The 18,177-nt window shown below is 47.5% G+C and overlaps 1 protein-coding gene across 5 annotated transcripts in view; it reads left to right on the top strand.

Moving 5' to 3' along the window:
* The window catches only part of IL16 (interleukin 16), a 77,286-nt gene that overhangs the window by 13,481 nt on the left and 45,628 nt on the right, over positions 1-18,177 (top strand). The window contains exon 1 of one of the 5 annotated variants that reach the window (XM_079954182.1): positions 11,277-11,372. The exons of 2 other annotated variants lie outside the window; for them this stretch is intronic. The gene's annotated coding sequence lies outside the window, so the exon portion shown is untranslated. Of the gene's footprint in view, positions 1-11,276; positions 11,373-11,621; positions 12,114-18,177 lie in introns of those variants that run through there. 2 more of the 5 variants (XM_079954181.1, XM_079954184.1) reach the window with 2 other exon arrangements.

The following is an 18,177-nucleotide window of genomic DNA, read 5'->3' as shown; positions in this document are numbered from 1 at the left end:
AGAACCCGGATGATGGCTTCGGTAGTGGTGGAGGGCATCAGGGCGACCTCCAGCCATTTGGAATAGGCGTCCACCACTACCATAAAGGTCCGGCCGTGAAAGGGGCCAGCCAGATCGATGTGCACCCTCGACCAGGGTGTCTTTGGTGTCTCCCAGGTGTGTCCCTTAGCTGCCGGTGGTGCAGGCCTCGACTCTTGGCACGCTTGACAGGCGGACACCCAGGCAGTGATGGCATCGTCCATATTAGGCCACCAGACGTAACACCGAGCCAACGCCTTCATTTTGACAATTCCCGGGTGGCCAACGTGCAGAGCCTCCAGGACGCGCTGATGGAGTCCCTGGGGAATCACGACGCGGTCTCCCCACAGCAGACAGCCGCGATGAGCTGAGAGTTCATGTTGTCTGGTTGCGAAGGGCTGGAACTCCGATGCAAAAGGCCCTTGTGGCCACCCCCTCCACACCTAGTTGAGCACCCAGCTGATGGTGCAATCCTGGGCAGACGCGGAGGCCACAGTGGCAGCCGATACAGGCGCTGCCGGAAGATCCTCAATCAGAAGGAGCGATGAAGCTGGAGCCGGGTCTTTCACAAATGCTGGAAGAGGGCAACGGCTGAGGGCGTCGGTATGGCCCATCGATTTCCCGGGGCGATGGATAGTGTGGTAGTGGTAGGCAGCCAGGAAAACAGTCCATCGCAGCATGCGTGGCGAGAGGACCGGTGGAGTTGGACGATCACCGGCGAGGAGGCCCAGGAATGGCTTGTGGTCAGTGATGAGGTCAAAAATCCTGCCATAGAGGTATTCATGGAACCTCTTCACTCCAGCCACAAGTGCCAGTGCCTCCTTGTCGAGCTGGCTGTAATTCCGTTCCGTCGGAGATAGCGTCCTGGAAAAGTAGGCGAGCGGTGCTTCTCTTCCGTCTGGAAAACGGTGACTAAGGACAGCACCGATGCCAAAAGGTGAGGCGTCGCAGGCAAGGACCAGCGGCCTGGATTCACTGTACTGTACCAGCACACTGTCTGATGAAAGGAGAGCCTTGACCGCGTTGAAGGCCGCCGTCTCCCGATGACCCCAGGCCCAAGGCGTCTTTGTGCTAAGGAGTCGGTGAAGAGGCTCAGCTACTGTGGCTTTGTGGGGCAGGAACATGTTATAAAAGTTCAGCAGCCCCAGGAACGCCTGCAATTCCGTCTTGTTCTTTGGGGTGGGGGCCTGCTGGATAGTGCGGATCTTGGATGTGGTCGGGTGAAGGCCGGAGGCATCGATAAGATAGCCCAGGAACTCTACCTGTGGAACGGCGATCTGGCACTTTTCCCTCTTTATCTTGAGCCCAGCCTCTTGGAACCTGGTCAGCACGGCACGGAGGCGCTCGAACAGCTGCTGGTGTGAGTCTGCAGACACCAAGACGTCATCAAAATATGGTACCACGCCCGGAAGCCCTTGCAGGAGACGCTCCATAAGGCTTTGGAAGATGCCAGGAGCCACACTCACCCCGAACTGCAACCGGCGGCAACGGAATGCCCCCTGGTGGGTGACGATTGTCTGGGCTTCAGCAGTGGCATCATTGACGGGCAGTTGTTGATAGGCTTGGGCAAGGTCCAGCTTAGCGAAGACCTTACCCTCACCCGGTCCAGGCGCGCCACTGCCTCTTTTGCCGAGCGCACCATTCTTTCCGCTTGCCCGTCTCTGAATCGACACTTGGCACGGGAATGGTTGCCTCCGCAGCCGGCACATTCCGGTTGGCCCTTGGACTTCTGTTGGAACTTCCTGCGCTCCCGCTTTGTCTGGTGCACGTCATCGTCTTCACTGGAGGATGCCTCATCACTGCTGGCCTCTTCATGATGCACCGGAACTGGCTCCCTAGCAAGACGCGGGCTGCTGGACTTGCGGATCTCCTGGGCGGAGCGTTCAGCAGCTTCTGAGGCCACAGCCTCCTCAATGGCTTTCTGTAGCGTGAGGTCTGGCTTGGCGAGGAGACGCCATTGCAGATGGATGTCCCGGACCCCGCAGACGATTCGATCCATCAGGGCATTGTCTATGTCTCGGAACTCACAGTGCATTGCAGCCTGTCACAGGGCGGTGGTGTAGTTGTTGATTGACTCCCCCTCTGCCTGGTTCCGGTGGTAGAACGCATGGCGGGAGCTTCTCTTGGATCGTGTCCCATGGTGTTGCCTGGACTGCTTCAGGCGCAACCAATGCTCGGGCCGTCTCAAACACCTCAGGCCCACAGAGGCTGAGGAATAGGCCCCGCTTCCGATCCTTTGATACTGCTGTCAGCTCGTTGGCTTGGAGGTAGCAGTCGAACCGAGCGAGGTAGGAGTCCCATGATTCAGAGGCTGGCGCAAACGGCGGTAGAGGCACAAGTGAAGCCATGATTCTGATGCCGGCGTGAAGGGCGATGGATGGAACACAGTGCTCTTAGCCAGAACAGTCAGCTCTGAATTGGTTCTGTCCAGTGATTTCGCTCAGTGATTTCGCTCTGTGATTCAGCTCAGTTCAGAGGCTGGCCGCATCTGGCTGTGCTCTGATGTCCATCGATCCCATCCTCGTCGCCAGTGTTAAGTTGTGGGTTGACATAGCAGACGACACAGCGATTTCTCCAAGTAGCTCTTTATTTTGTAAGCTGGAATCGAACTGACTGCAAACAGCTCAGCCGGCCTGCTTTTATAGGCAGCTGGCTGTCAACATTGTAGCAACAACAGCCCAGCGTTTCCCGCCTAAAATAACTGACGTGGACCTGAGTGAAAACTATCTACAGACCTGAGTGAAAACTATATACAGTATCCCCCTGCTGGCCCAGGGTGAAACTTCACTACATAACAGAAGACAATCTTACTCGGCTACGAGTGATCGCCAAAGAAGAAGAGTTGCGCGTTGAATTCTCCCTGGACCATGACTTACAGATAGTCTGGAACTGAACCTGGGAGGGCCAACTGCCATCTTATTTTTAAAATATGGCTGGGTACAATGGTGGGGAAATAGCCAAAGTGGGGAAGATTGTGGGAATCAGCTAGCCTGTGTGCTTGCCAAGTCTGCTGTCCATGTGCTAATTGTTGATGCGCAACCTCCATGGCCCCTTGTCCCTTCTTAAAAGGTAAAGGGTAAAGGGACACCTGACCATTAGGTCCAGTCGTGGCCAACTCTGAGGCTGTGGCACTCATCTTGCTTTATTGGCTGAGGGAGCCGGCGTACAGCTTCTGGGTCATGTGGCCAGCATGACTAAGCCACTGCTGGCAAACCAGAGCAGCGCATGGAAAGGTCATTTACCTTCCCGCCGGAGCGGTACCTATTTATCTACTTGCACTTTGACGTGCTTTCGAACTGCTAGGTTGGCAGGAGCAGGGATCGAGCAACGGGAGCTCACCCTGTCGTGGGGATTCAAACTGCCGACCTTCTGATCGGCAAGCCCTAGGCTCTGTGGTTTAACCCACAGCACTTTTGGGTTTTACAAATCTTTAAAGCAGACTTGAACTTGATAGCTTTCCAAATACAGGTTTCCTTCAGACAGAAGCTATCCTCTGTCAAGTAGGGCATAAGACCAGCTTAGAAACTAGTCAGTGATGGAACTGAGTGGAATCTACACTAAAGAAACCTGGGCGCTGTTAGGCTCCAGTCATTAAGCTCCAACTTCCATCAGCTGCAGCCAGCTTGGCCAATGGTCATGGATGATGGGAGATGGAGTTCAGAAACATCTGGAGAGCCACATATTCCCCACTTCTGTTACAGCCTATCTGACTGCTGTTTCCACAGTATAAAGTGAAAGGGGTGACAAACCTGTGAAAATAAAGATAAGAGCTTTGGTTGTGGTTAAAATAACTTCTATTTAGTCAAAAACTTCAATCTCCAAATATTCATTCAGTTTCAAATGCAAGTACAGTGGTACCTCGGGTTGCAGACGCTTCAGGTTACAGACGCTTCAGGTTACAGACTCCACTAACCCAGAAATAGTACCTCAAGTTAAGAACTTTGTTTCAGGATGAGAACAGAAATCGTGTGGCGGTGGCACTGCAGCAACGGGAGGCCCCATTAGCTAAAGCGGTACCTCAGGTTAAGAACAGTTTCAGGTTAAGAACGGACCTCCAGAACGAATTAAGTTCTTAACCCGAGGTACCACTGTATTTTTCATATTACCAGACAACTTTTCCTGAAAAATGGGGGGGGGGGGGTTGGGGCTGTGTGTCAAATGGTATTTTATAATACCTCCTTTAATTCAGGCATTAAAGGGGTCTTTATTTCAGCCTCTACTTTAGGAGTAACCACTTTAAAAAGAAGCCAGATTTATATTTTTTAAAGAAACTAGTATTCAAAATGTAGATGAAAGTCCACAAAAACGATTAAAAAAAAATCCCAATCGTGGCAACGCCAAATTGGCAATTTCTATAAATCACTACGGCTCCAAAGCCAAAATAATTTATATGCTGCACAGCAACCAGTTATTAGGGGGGGAAATATTTGGTCATAAGATCCTAGGATCAAAACTGTGCGATTTAAAGGCACTCTGCATGAAGACATATTGCAGAACTGAGAAGAATACGGGAAAGAGTAACTATAATGGTCAAACATGTTGTAACATATGGTCCCATTAATACAGACAAAAGTGACTGGGGCTTTTATTTATTTATTTAATCTATATACTGCCCTATACCCGGAGGTCCACAGAAAAAAATCAAACTATAAAACCACAAAATACGTAATCAAAATAAAAGCAACAACCCAATATCCCCTTTTGATCATGGGGGGGGGGGGAGAGAGATGAAGGCAGGACTCCTGTGAGGCTGGTTCCAGGTCTGAATGAGTCCTCAGTGGGCTCTCCTTCTTCCCCAGAGCTCCCTTCTCCTGCCTATGGCTATTCCTGGCTAGAGCAATAGATGGTGTCAAGCCATCATTTAAGATTTTAGACAGTGCCCTCACAGTGTCTGATGGTTCCACTGTTGTGGAGCATTGTGGGAAATATAGATTCACATGCAGCCACTTGGCCCAGGACAAACATCAGCTCCACAAAGCCCTGGTGGAATACTCCACTCCCAAAAGCTGCCTGAAGTGTTTGCATGCTGACACTCGGTCTTGAATTCAAGTTACATGCAAAGCTGGGCTGCCCATCTAGCAGGTTCTCTGTTTTGAGACTTGGGGCGGGGGAGAATTTAGTTCAGTTCAAACTGAAATGTAAATCTACCCAATCCACACTTTCCAAAACAATAGAAGAACTGCGGCACAACCATCTTTCAAAATTTGCAGTTCTCTGAATTTAGTTGGGGAGCTCTCCAGCCAAGTAATGTGGACACAAAAATGCACATACTGGGGTAAAGTGTGCATAAAATGCATATATCAATGAAAATATCATTATATTAGGGGAAACTGTTTTACAAAAATGTGTACATTAGGGAAAACTGCATTTCAGATACTTGTCTATTAGGGAAAAAAATTAAAATGTTAATGAATTTTCATTATAATTTTTTTTGGAAAAGCCATCGCATCAGTTTGCAAACCGAGCTTAAGCTCGGAAAGATGAAGAACCAAGAGAATGCGAAATTGACGGATTCGCCCATCCCTCGTTGAGATTACTGTCTCCATTATTCTATCAGTTATGAAAACCAACATATCGGGGAGTGTCCTTATTCCTCCAGACAAGTCAGGGTTTCTTTGCATGATTATCTGCAGGGAGTACACTCATTTGGGAACATTCAAAAGCAACATCCCCATTGTCAACATGACATGGAAAAGTCCTTCCTACCCCCTTCATCCTCCTCCAGGTCTGAGGAGACCTGCCTTCTGTGTTCAAAGCCACCTAGTGAGGCCCTCTTCCTTTTGAGGTCAGGGCTCTCCTCATCAGCAGGCAAATTTATAATTTGTTTATTTATGCTCCTGCCTGCTGGCCTGCCACTGGGGGTCTGCTGCCCCAGACTTCCCAAATCCCTTTCCTCGCTTATCTGTTTCCTGCCTCTCTGCTAAAGCTCCCCACTCCCTTTCATATGGCTGTAATCTCTCCTCTCCTAATGCACCACAGGTGATGCTCTGTTCCCTTATTCTGGCTTTAGTCAGGGTCTTACGCCTGCCTCTCATTTCTTCCCCTGGTTTTTGCCTGCTTGTTACCCGGCCCTCGGCTTGTTTCCCCTCCTCCTCTGTTTCATGCTCACTCCCACATTCATGCTCCCGTTCTGTCCTCCATTCCACTCCGCCCACTCTCACTCCCTCATCTTCACGCCAGGCTGCCATCCTACCTTCCCTCCCACGCTCTTCTTTCATTCCACCTCTGTCTCTCACACGCTCCGATTCATCCTTGATCTGCTGCTGCCTCTTTTACTGCCGCTTCCTTTCCCGTATGTCTATCAGCTCCTGCTTCCCCTTCTCTGTGTTGGTCACCGGGATCCACACCCAATGCATCTCTTGCCCCAATGCATTTCTTACCTTCCGTCAGGCTAAGCAGCGCTGCTTCATCACTGATCTCTCCCTTGCAACCTCACTTCTAGTCTGATTGGCTCACCTGCCAATTGGACTGTCAATACTTTGATGCATTGGAGAGGATTTCCCCCCAACCTCTCTTCACAAACCCTGACTTGAAGGGTCACCTTATCTCACATATGCCCTCTCAACTGCTTCTGTTTGCAGAGGTCCGCTACACTTCACTCCACCCACTCTCCTCTGGGGGCGGGGGACAAAGTCCTGTGTTGCCCGGGGGATCCCGGCCATGTCATCATCCAGCTGGCCAATCCGGTGGCTGGGGGGCGTGGCCGGGGTGATTTAAGCTTAGGCGCGAGCCGGAGGGCTTCCTCTTTCTGGGCTCGCTTCTTTAAACTCCCATCCTCCCTCCCCATTTTACGGGTTTCTGTTTTATTGGCCTTGCAATTGACCTCGGTTGGTTGCCGTTAAGGGGCCTGGTAGGAATTTTTCCACTTGGCAAAATTGGCATGGGGCCTTGTGGTTTTCGCCTACCTCACAGCAATTACCACAACTTTGTAAGGTTTTGTTGTTGGGCATTGTTTGACCTTATGATGGGGGAGGGGAGGTGTGGCCATTACCTGCCCCTCCAAGCTTAAAGGTATTCCATTAAAGGAATCTGGGGGTGTGGATCTTGTCTGAAGTCCGGGGCAGGGCTAGGGCCATGACACGACCCCAACAGAAACATCTGGGGGAGCTCAAGTTGGTCTGCATCGATTGGGCTCCCCTTTCTGGTGGTTTACCCTTACTGGACTTCCTGCGCAACGGGCAGGAGTCAGATATAGTCGGGTTCATTCAATGCCTAAGCCAATACCGCTCACAGTCTGTAATCAATAAAGTTGTGGCCAAAATTTGCCCAGTTAACATTAACATATTATCTGTGTCCTGGTGTCTTCTTTACAAGGGGGTGGCTGCGGGGTCTAGATATGCAACTGGCATTCCTATGAATGCTTCCTAGTGCTTGTCCTGCACTTGCAAGGTAACTAGCCTTCACTGTAGAAACGCTTACACTCTAGAACTCTCTGCACATTGACATTAGGTAGCACTAGCATAGCATGGATTGCCAGTGACCGGGGCCATGCAGAGTGAGGGAAACAGAAGGAATATGCATGCACATTCAACTGCCTAACAGCATCTGCATCACCCAGGAGATCACAGCTGCAGAGATAAGAAAAGAAGAGTTGTTCTGTTGTCTGGAGAGGTCACTTCCTGGGTCGCATGCAGAAACTTTTTTCAACAGAGCCCAGCAATAGAAGCGTGTAGCTGTATTGTGGCGGCACCGGGTATTGAGATTTTGTGCCGCTGGCAATTGCCACAACCACCCCATGCCCCTCCCATGCTATGCCACTGGCAGGCAGGCACCTTGGCTATATTTCTTCTGGCACTAGCTTAAAACTTTTATTTGTTTAGGTGAGCCTACGCAGGGGTAAGGGACGCAGGTCGTGCTGTGGTCTAAACCACTGAGCCTAGGGCTTGCCGATCAGGAGATCAGCAGTTCGAATCCCCGCAATCGGGTGAGCTCCCATTGCTCTGTCCCAGCTCCTGCCCACCTCGCAGTTCGAAAGCATGTCAAGTGCAAGTAGATAAATAGGTATCGCTCTGGCGGGAAGGTAAACAGCGTTTCCGTGTGCTGCTCTGGTTCACCAGAAGCAGCTTAGTCATGCTGGCCACATGACCCAGAAGCTGTCTGAGGACAAATGCCAGCTCCCTCGGCCTTTAGAGCGAGATGAGCGCGCAACCCCAGAGTCGTCCATGACTAGACCTGACAGTCAGGGGTACCTTTACCCAGGTGTATACTTTTGAGCTGAATTTTTATTTTATTATGTATATTTTTAATACTGCCAATTTTACTTACATTCTGATCCTTTCTTTAAAGCTCAGCTTGTTCTAATATACCATTTCATTTGTATTTTAAAATGAGTATTTTATATTGTTTCAAGTGATCCACTTAGAGGCTTTCGATTAAAATTCTGTTAAACAAAAAGCTTAGGAAAATTTATGGAGCCTACGTTTTACCAACGGCAATTAAACACGACAGCTAAATTGAGCTTCTATATTCAGGTGCAGTTTACCAGAGCTCAGTGACAAACAACAGGGGCAGACTCCATGCCCTGCTTGGGAGCTTCCTGGGAGCATCTGACAGGCTGCTATAAGCAGCAGAGGATTATGGCCTAGGCGGACCTTCGGTCTGGTCAAGCAAAGCAATCCTTAAAGACATTCTTTCATCCTCCTCTACCACCCACCCACAGATGCTCTCCATCACTGAATACATACTCACTCAAAAGTTTTGTTAAAGTGTAACATTCCTATCAGGGCCCACACATCTTAGCAAAACAGTAATGGTTTCACAGCAGTTGCCTTTCGGGAGCCCCTGCTGCTTGATGGTCCCTGCTTTTTACACACTGCAAATTCTGAATTCACAGTCCTTGCTCGTCACAAGAAATGCCACAAAAAGGCCAGGGCATTTCACCTACACACAAACTGAATCACAGATCCTTGACAGGCTTTCGAGGAATCTGGCTGGGGGCGGCTAGGAGGCACGAGGAGCACAAATCATCAGGCGAGCTCTTTCGGTAGCAAGTCACAGCTGTCAACATTTCCTTTCCTACAAACCCTTTTGCTGGGCAAACTGTAGCTTAACAAATATGTCTCCTTCATTAGCGCCGGGTCTCTTCAGCATCTTAGGAACGTTCCATGTACAGTAGAACCTCGGCTTACGTTACCCTCGGGTAAAGTAAACTTTGGGTTGCAAAAGCGGAAAACCCGGAAGTATTTTTCTGGGTTTTGCTGCTCATGCATGCACAGAAGCACTCTACGCACCGTCCGCATGCGCAGAAGCACTCTATCGTGCCATGTGCATGCACAGAACAGGCACCTCCGGTTGCGGAAACCTCAGGATCCAACTGGAGCTCCGGAACAGATCCCGTCTGCAACCGAAGGTACCACTATATAAAGGTAAAGGTAAAGGGACCCCTAACCATTAGGTCCAGTTATGACCGACTTTGGGGTTGCGGTGCTCATCTCGCTTTATTGGCCGAGGGAGCCAGCGTACAGCTTCTGGGTCATGTGGCCAGCATGACTAAGCCGCTTCTGGCGAACCAGAGCAGCGCACGGAAACACCGTTTTCCTTCCCGCCAGAGCGGTACCTATTTATCTACTTGCACTGGTGTGCTTTCAAACTGCTAGGTTGGCAGGAGCAGGGACCGACCGATGGGAGCTCACCCTGTTGCGGGGATTCAAACCGCCGACCTTCTGATCGGCAAGTCCTAGGCTCTGTGGTTTAACCCACAGCGCCACCACTGTATAGAGAGGCGTAATCCTATAGCTCAGTAGCAGAGCACTTGCTTTCCACGTAAGAAGTCCTAGTTTCAATCCTTCATGTCTGACAAAAGGTGGTGGGGAAACCCAAGTCTGAGGCCCCGGAGAGCTGCTGCCAGTCAGAGCAAGGACTGAGCTGGATGGGCAAAAATAGCTTGACTCAATGTAAGGCAGCTTCCTAAGTTGGAGAATGAATAATTGTTTCACGTGTTAAAAAGAATAATGGCTACACACTTGGCAACCATTCGAACTTGTAGCATACCCCATAATACTTTTTGCCTTCCTGTTGAGAGTCACATTCCCATGGTGATAATGGGGGAGGAATTCAAGTCAGGTTGCATTTAAAGAACAAATAGGCCCATTCCAAAACAACACATGAAGCAAAATACAGCCACCCAGGGAAATTCGCAATTCTCCAGTGCAGTTCTCCAGCCAAGCAATGCATACCAAAATGATAAATTGTGCCTAAAAAGGTAGATACTAGTGAAAATAACATACAAAAATATGACAGGCTAGGGTTAAAGGGTTGGGGTTAGGCCTTCCAGATATTGCTGTACGACAATTCTCATAATCCCTGCCCATTGACACGCCTACTGGGGCAGCAAGTTCTGGAGGGTTATACAGTCCTCATTCATGGTCTACACTGACCATGAATCTCACGGTCCTGATCCAACTGAGACCCCATATCTGCAACTTTTAGGGATTTGCACTGGCAAATCGCCTCCTCGATCTTCCACATTACATGTGAACTGGCTCTGAGTGACAGGCACTTCAGTTTAACTCTGACCCTCTCAATAGACAATGAAGATGTCTGGGCAGTATGCTTGCCCTTTGAGTTTATCCCTCTTCATGCTAGATAAAATGTGATGAGGGAGAATATGCCCCTCCAGCTCATCATGCAAACTGTGTCCACCCTGCTGTGTAGTGCCCTTCAGCCCTGTAGATGTAATGGAAACTATAAGGCATAGGAACTGAGGAAGCCGTCTCGTACAATGTCAGACCTGTTGATCCATCTAGCTCGGTATCACATCTCCAGGTGTTTTTGGAATATAACTCCCATCATCCCTGACCACTGGGCCCCATTAGCTAGGGATGGTGGGAATTGTAATCCAAAAACAGCTGGAGACCAAAGTTTGGAAAGCCCTGGTCTACAGTGACTGGCTGTGGTTCCCTGGGGTTTCAGAAAGGGTTCTTTCCTAGCCCTACCTGGGGATGGAAGTCGAGGCCTTCTGCACACAGGTCAGATGCCATGCCAATGAGCGACAACCTTTCCCCTCTTCCCTGCCTCCATCCTATGAAACTGCAAGCCTTTGTCAGAAGAGTTAACCCTTTATAAGGTAAACCAAAATGGCAAGACCCTACTTGTGGGGGGTGGGGTGCACTAAGACATCTGGTGGGATGCCCTGGACACAAAAAACAACAACACTGGGTTCATTTATCATTTTTCTTCCCCCTGCCCCTTTTTGCGGTTAGGAAACAATAGCTGTGTCCCATAGCCCTGTACAGAATTACTGAAAGAAAGTCATGTGACAGTCGGAGGGTGTGTTTTCAATTATTGCACTTCAAGCTTTCTGCCGGGGCCGCAAAGACAAACAGCCTTCTGAGGGAGTCTGCTGCTGCTTTGTTGTAAGTCCCTTTTAACATTTCATTTCTTAGAATGGTTCTATATGCTTCTCTCCTGTTCCCGCTGCAATAACCCCAGGCTCTGCTAGATGAAGTTATAAGAAAGGTGGAACCTACCAATGGGATAGCCCAAGACACATCGGATCCTTCTCCTTTTATTTATGGGAAAAGCTCAAAAGAGGAGGAGGAGGAAGAAGAAGAAGAAGAGAGTGCTGAACCTTCTCGGCTTCTCATCAGAGTTGGATGAAAGAAGTCGAACTACGTTGCTCGCGCCAAACGGCACAGAAACCCTCGTGATCTCTACAGCAAGGAAGAAATCTGGCATTTCCTGTCTTTTCATTAAGAGCAATACTCTCCAGTTCGGTTTTGCAATTGCGCCAAACAGTTTTTATTATATTCGTAAATGCTCTGTTTGGTCATCCCAAATGAAGTGTAAACAGAATGGACGCTGTTCCTTGCAAGCACATTTGTTTACATAAAGAACCAAAAAAAAGGTTAGGATAATTTAGCACAAAACAGAGGAAGGGAGGTTGGAAGCGGTGTGTGTGTGTGTGTGCGTGCGTGCGTAGAAGTGAGACCAGCCAGCCAAGCTGTTAAACATTTGATTTGGATTACAAAAACAACGCAAGACAACTTTGTATCTGGAGCGCATACAGGAAACAGAAGAAAAATCCTTAAGGAGGAGGGTGTGCTTCATCAGGGCATGTTGGCTACATCGACTTATGACTGCGTTGGAGTTGGCAGGTGGGCAAGTGTCTACAAAATAATTCTCCATACGTTAGTTCACAAAACTTTTGGGGCATTTGTATCATTCTTTTCTGCATGGTCGATCATGACAGTGAATCTTACTCCTTCACTAGGCAGCTAAAAAAGGAGGAGGAAAAACTTAAGAAAGTTTCAGATCCACTCAGCCAGATCAGGAAAACCTTCTTTCAGGTAGGAGAGCCACTTAAGCAATCATCAAAAAGAAGAAAAAGAGGGAGGAAGGAGGACACAATTTTTCATGTGTTATATTTAAATGTATAAAGGCACATTTAGAAATACTGTAATTTAGATAGATATACTGTTAGTTAGGGATTTTTCCAGTCTTAAATTCAATTCTCCACATTTCCACACCAGTTTGCAAATTGCTTTTTAAACAAGTCCTCACGAAAATGCAACAACATCTTAGTGCGAATTTCTCCCAACAGACAATTTTTTTGTATGCAGTTTGGCAAAATATATACAGTTTGACAAAGCATTTCATTTATGCAATGCATTTTTGTATGTCATTTTCACCAATGCATGCATTTCTATGTACACTGTATCCAAATATGTGCAATTCTTTTCCACATTGCCTGGCTGGAGACTTGAATTGCAAAATTCAGAAAAGTGTGAATTTTCAATGATGGGTGTATTTGGTTCATGCAATATTCCAGAAAGGGCTAATGAGGATAAGTTTGCCTTTAAATGCAAACTGAATTGAAGTCCCCCCCCATCCCTAAATATAGTACATGTCACCACAGTGAGAAAGACTATGACCCGGGCCTTTGCTCAGGCTGCTATCCTGGTGCTAACTGGGGATAGGCAATTCTATTGCTCCCAATGCTCTTGTTTCTTTATCTTTAAACCAGACTTGGATTGGTTGTTGTTGTTGTTTAGTCATTTAGTCGTGTCCGACTCTTTGTGACCCCATGGACCAGAGCACGCCAGGCACTCCTGTCTTCCACTGCCTCCCGCAGTTGGGTCAAACTCATGCTAGTAGCTTCAAGAACACTGTCCAATCATCTCGTCCTCTGTCGTCCCCTTTTCCTTGTGCTCTCAATCTTTCCCAACATCAGGGTCTTTTCCAGGGAGTCTTCTCTTCTCATGAGGTGGCCAAAGTATTGGAGCCTCAGCTTCAGGATCTGTCCTTCCAGTGAGCATTGAGGGCTGATTTCCTTAAGAATGGATAGGTTTGATCTTCTTGCAGTCCATGGGACTCTCAAGAGTCTCCTCCAGCACCTCAAATGGTAACTTGGTCACATGACCACCTTAGTTTTAAGCTCAGCACACACACGTGTGGATATGTAGGCAGATGTTGAACTCTGGGTCAGTGCTCCTGGGTCAAAATTTAAAGCACTTCGGTCTACCATAAAAACACTTATTCAGCGTTGGCCTAGGACATCCATCTTATCTATCCCCCCTTGAGCTCTTTTGATCCCTGCTTGTGCAGCTTCGACCTGCGCCTTATTAATCCTTTCCCCGAATGCATTCCTTCCAGGAAAACGAACATTTATCAGAAGGTGGTCTCAAATTCCTTTCTTCACTTATTGAGATTTTTCTTTCCAAGGCGATAGATCATGCTTAAGGGAAGCAGCTGGGCTGGTTTCAACGCCAGGCTGGTTTCTGCTGTAATTGCTTCTGTTGTGGTTGCTGTTGTGGCTCTGATTTATGACAGGGTTAGTCCATTTCCATGTACAGCACGAACCCTTTTAGCCAAGGACGAGCAGGTCCTTGATTACCTGAGGTTCACAGATGAGGCAAAGAGGGGCTAGACACTGCTCTGCAAATTTGGTTCTCCTCTGTTATCTTTCTCAAGAAAAAAGAAAGAAAGAAGCAAAGCCCAGAAGGGAAAACCCCAATAGCCAAAATTGTGGGTGCATGCTTCAATTCTCTTAGAGCACATAAAAGCCTCAGAAGATGGTATTGTCACCATAATTTGGTTGCTTGAGGATTTCAGATGTTTAAAGAAGAGCAAACCCCTAGCTCTGATAGAACAGAAGGACCTGGGGGCCATGTAATCTATACCCTCTCCATACAGGATCTAAAATGCAGAATGAAATACAACATCTCTGAAAGGTGGCCTTCCAACTCTCATAATGTTTACCCAAAGGAGAGGCTTCCTGGCAGCAAGAGGTGTTTCTAAGAATCAGAAGATCTGTGGCTAATGCTTAGGGAAAGAGCTCAAAACAGTGCTTTTCAAAACGCCTCGCACCATTCCTACATCTAGCAAAGCTAAACTAAATTATGCAAAAACTAATATGACATTACGCACTGTCGACTCAATGTGCATTATTCTCCAAATGCTATATACAGCCGTACCTTGGAAGTTGAAGGGAATCCATTCCGGAAGTCCGTTCGACTTCCAAAGCGTTCAAAAACCAAAGTGTGGCTTCTGATTGGCTGCAGGAAGCTCCTGTAGCCAATTGGAAGCCGTGGAAGCCCCGTCGGACATTCGACTTCCAAAAGAACGTTTGAAAACCAGAACAGTCACTTCCGGGTTTTGATCATTCGGGAGCCAAAACGTTTCGAAAACCAAGGTACAACTGTACAGTTTAGGTTTTTTTTGGTTCAGAAATGAAATAGTTTAATACAGAATACATGTATCAAGGAAGACCTTATTCACCTCTTCCTTGCTAGGCCTCAGCACCAATCATTCCCTACTATGTGAATCCCATATGCAGAGCCAACATCCATATCTTCCTTTCTAGGGTCACAATATGTGCAGACGGCTTGAGGTTTTAAAGGAAAAACAGCCAGAGCTGGTCTGGTCACACATCATGATTCATCAGTACATTAGCAGAAAAGGAATGAAAAGAAGAAGATACTGAGGAGATTCTGTTTGGTGCACTTCCCAAAATTATATGCAAACCAAAACACAGCTACCCTTTAAAATTTGCAGTTCTCTGAATGTTGCGATGGAGCTTTCCGATTAAAGAAATGTGTATATTAGAGAGAAGGTACATCAAAAGGGCCTTCTTAGTGGCTGCTCCCAGATTGTGGAACTCCTTGTTGGTGCAAAACATATATAGAAATGAGAATTCCTGGATACCAAGATCCAAGTTTGGGACAAGTACTCTTTGGTGGGAGCACTGCAGCAGAGATTTAGAGTCACAAAATGTGTAACAAAGTGTAGAAATATAAGCTGCGAGACCTTTAAAATATGCCCTTCCAATTAAGTCCCACTTCCCCTAGCATAGAAGACAACACGTTTGATAAGTTAAAATTTGGTTTACTTACAAACTCTTCAAAGGCCTGCTTCATGTGCTTTCCCATATACCGGTATCTGTCAGAAAAGTTGCACAGGCAGTACAACTTAGCTTGGTTACAAAGTGGTGAAAGTTCCTAGATTATTGATATAGGAACTCAAAAGTATATAGTGAGAGCCATGTTGTTGAGCTGGAGCAACCAGCTCAAACCTCTTAACATGCTGAACTTCTCAGGTAGACTCGGGGGGAAACAATAGTCTTGTTTGCCTATTTCCTCCTAAAGTAAGGGAAGTGACATAGCTAAGCCGGGCAGGACAGCTTACTCTATGGTATTAACTCCTTCATGTATTAATTAGACTGAAGTATGTTGATTATGTGAGGCTGGTTATCCCACACTCCCTTCCATGGGAGGCTGGCCTCCTTTTTTGTTCCAACAGTCCTTTGGCTACTAACTGGCTGTTGTGGCAGGTCTTCTGAGAGTGGGTGTTGTAGTGTGTAGGTGCTTTTAAATGGTTTTGAGTGCTTTCAGTGTTACTGAAAATGACATTCATAAATGTATATATTATGAGAAATGCACACTAAAATGCTGATGAGTTTTCACAAGGAATTCTAAGATTGGGAAAATGAGATTCTCAGAGATACAGAAAAGGAAAGATTCATCCATCCTTGGTAAGGATAGTCAGATCAGTCTATTTCTGGTCTGTGTCAGTTTCGTTTTCACATCATTTTGTGCTTGAATTTTTGGTACACATTTTAACTTGAAATATTTATCCTAAAATATGTAGTTTGCTGAGCCAAAAATTATATTCTGGAGCAACACAAAAGTGAAAGGAAACTGCCTTCTGGGGAAACTTGGTTGGTCTACTTACAAAACCCCAGACCTAACAAAATCCTCAAAAGCATCTGTACGATGCATATTTTTGGCTTTTAGTTTAAACATGTTTCCTTTGCATAATTTAATTCCACAAGGCATAAATGTATATGTTATCCCATGAGATCTTTTTTTTTTTAAGCACTACCCTTAAGATGTTAGAAGAGGAAATCATCTTTGTAGAGATATGTTACTACAATAGTTAACTATGTGCCAATATAGATAACAGCTAGTGTGCCATGAGAAATAAAATTTAAATCAAACTATTACAAGCTACAGCGGTGCCTCGCAAGACGAAAAGAATCCGTTCCGCGAGTCTCTTCGTCTTGCGGTTTTTTCGTTTTGCGAATCAAGCCGATTAGCGGCTTAGCGGCTTAGCGCTATTAGCGGCTTATTGGATCAGCTGATAAGCGGATTAGCGGCTTAGCGGATCAGCTGATAAGTGGCTTAGCGGCTTAGAAAAAGGGGGGGGAACCCCGCAGGAACTCGCAAGACATTTTCGTCTTGCGAAGCAAGCCCATAGGAAATTCATTTAGCGAAGCACCTCCAAAACGGAAAACCCTTTCGTCTAGCGGGTTTTCCGTCTTGTGAGGCATTCATCTTGCGGGGCACCACTGTACCATAACTCTGAAGTACTACCCACCAGTGGAAGCTGCCCGTTAGCTCTTTTTGAAACTCCATGCTGCCCTTTTGCTTCCTTTCAATCTGCTGAGGACGGCCAGTTCTGCCTCATATGAGTTTGGTGCAATGGACTTATCCCATTATTCCTCCTAGAGACACATAGACCTAACTTAAGAGGAGTTCACCCCCTGCTTTTCTTCATGAGTTACCCTTTTGCACCTGAAACAGCGACTCACACAGAACACAGTGGGGGCAGACTTCTCTGAAGGTAGGCAATTCCTACTCTCAAACATTCTTAAAAAGGGGTGAAGTGAAACCAGGTAGCTAATAATAGCAAGCATCCTGGTCTTAGGGACGCAGGTGGCGCTGTGGGTTAAAGCCTCAGCGCCTAGGGCTTGCCGATCGAAAGGTCGGCGGTTCAAATCCCTGCGGCGGGGTGCGCTCCCGTCGTTCGGTCCCAGCGCCTGCCCACCTAGCAGTTCGAAAGCACCCTCAGGTGCAAGTAGATAAATAGGGACCGCTTACTAGCGGGAAGGTAAACGGCGTTTCCGTGTGCGGCTCTGGCTCTGGCCAGAGCAGCGATGTCACGCTGGCCACGTGACCCGGAAGTGTCTCCGGACAGCGCTGGCCCCTGGCCTCTTAAGTGAGATGGGCGCACAACCCCAGAGTCTGTCAAGACTGGCCCGTACGGGCAGGGGTACCTTTACCTTTACTTTATCCTGGTCTTTGTGGAGCTAACAGCAGTGGTATAGCGTGGATTGCCAGTGCCCGGGGCATGGCAAGTATTGCAGCCAGAGTGGACAGCACTGGGCTAGATGGGCAAAAACAGTCTGACCAGGGATCAATCAATTTCCTAAGCACGTCCAAATTCCCCGATGAGGAAAGGCTACAACATGGCAGGGGGTGGGGAGTAGTTTAGAGAAAAGGCAAGTAAGGCGGCGTTACTGGGGTGGTTGGGAAAAGAGACTGTGTGTGCAGTTCCATTCCTCTCCATAGGCAGCTGAATATTGGAACAGGGCTACAATCACAGCCAATCCTAGACTTCTGCACATCAATGCACTTATTTGGATCCGGTTTCTTGACTCCCTCTGTCCCCACCTGGCCAGCTGCCAGCCCAGAGCTTCCTTTCCTTAAGCAGCTACAGGTGGCTTCAGGCTGGACAGATAATCAAGCTACTTGCCTTCCCCAAAGGGAAAAAAGATACAGGGATCCTCTATCCGGCATACCTGTATGACAGATGTTTGGAAACATGTGCTTGCCGCATGCCCACTTTGATTTTTGGGTGTATTTTTGAGGAGGACACAGGAGGATTGCCAAAACTGAAGAGGACCGATGCAAAATATTTGTTTTGAGTCTTCCATGGTGC

Source organism: Podarcis cretensis (genome assembly GCF_951804945.1).
Source record: "Podarcis cretensis genome assembly, chromosome: 14".
Taxonomy (NCBI): domain Eukaryota; kingdom Metazoa; phylum Chordata; class Lepidosauria; order Squamata; family Lacertidae; genus Podarcis; species Podarcis cretensis.
Note: the sequence above shows the minus strand (reverse complement) of the source record. Positions and strands in the feature narration are given on the sequence as shown.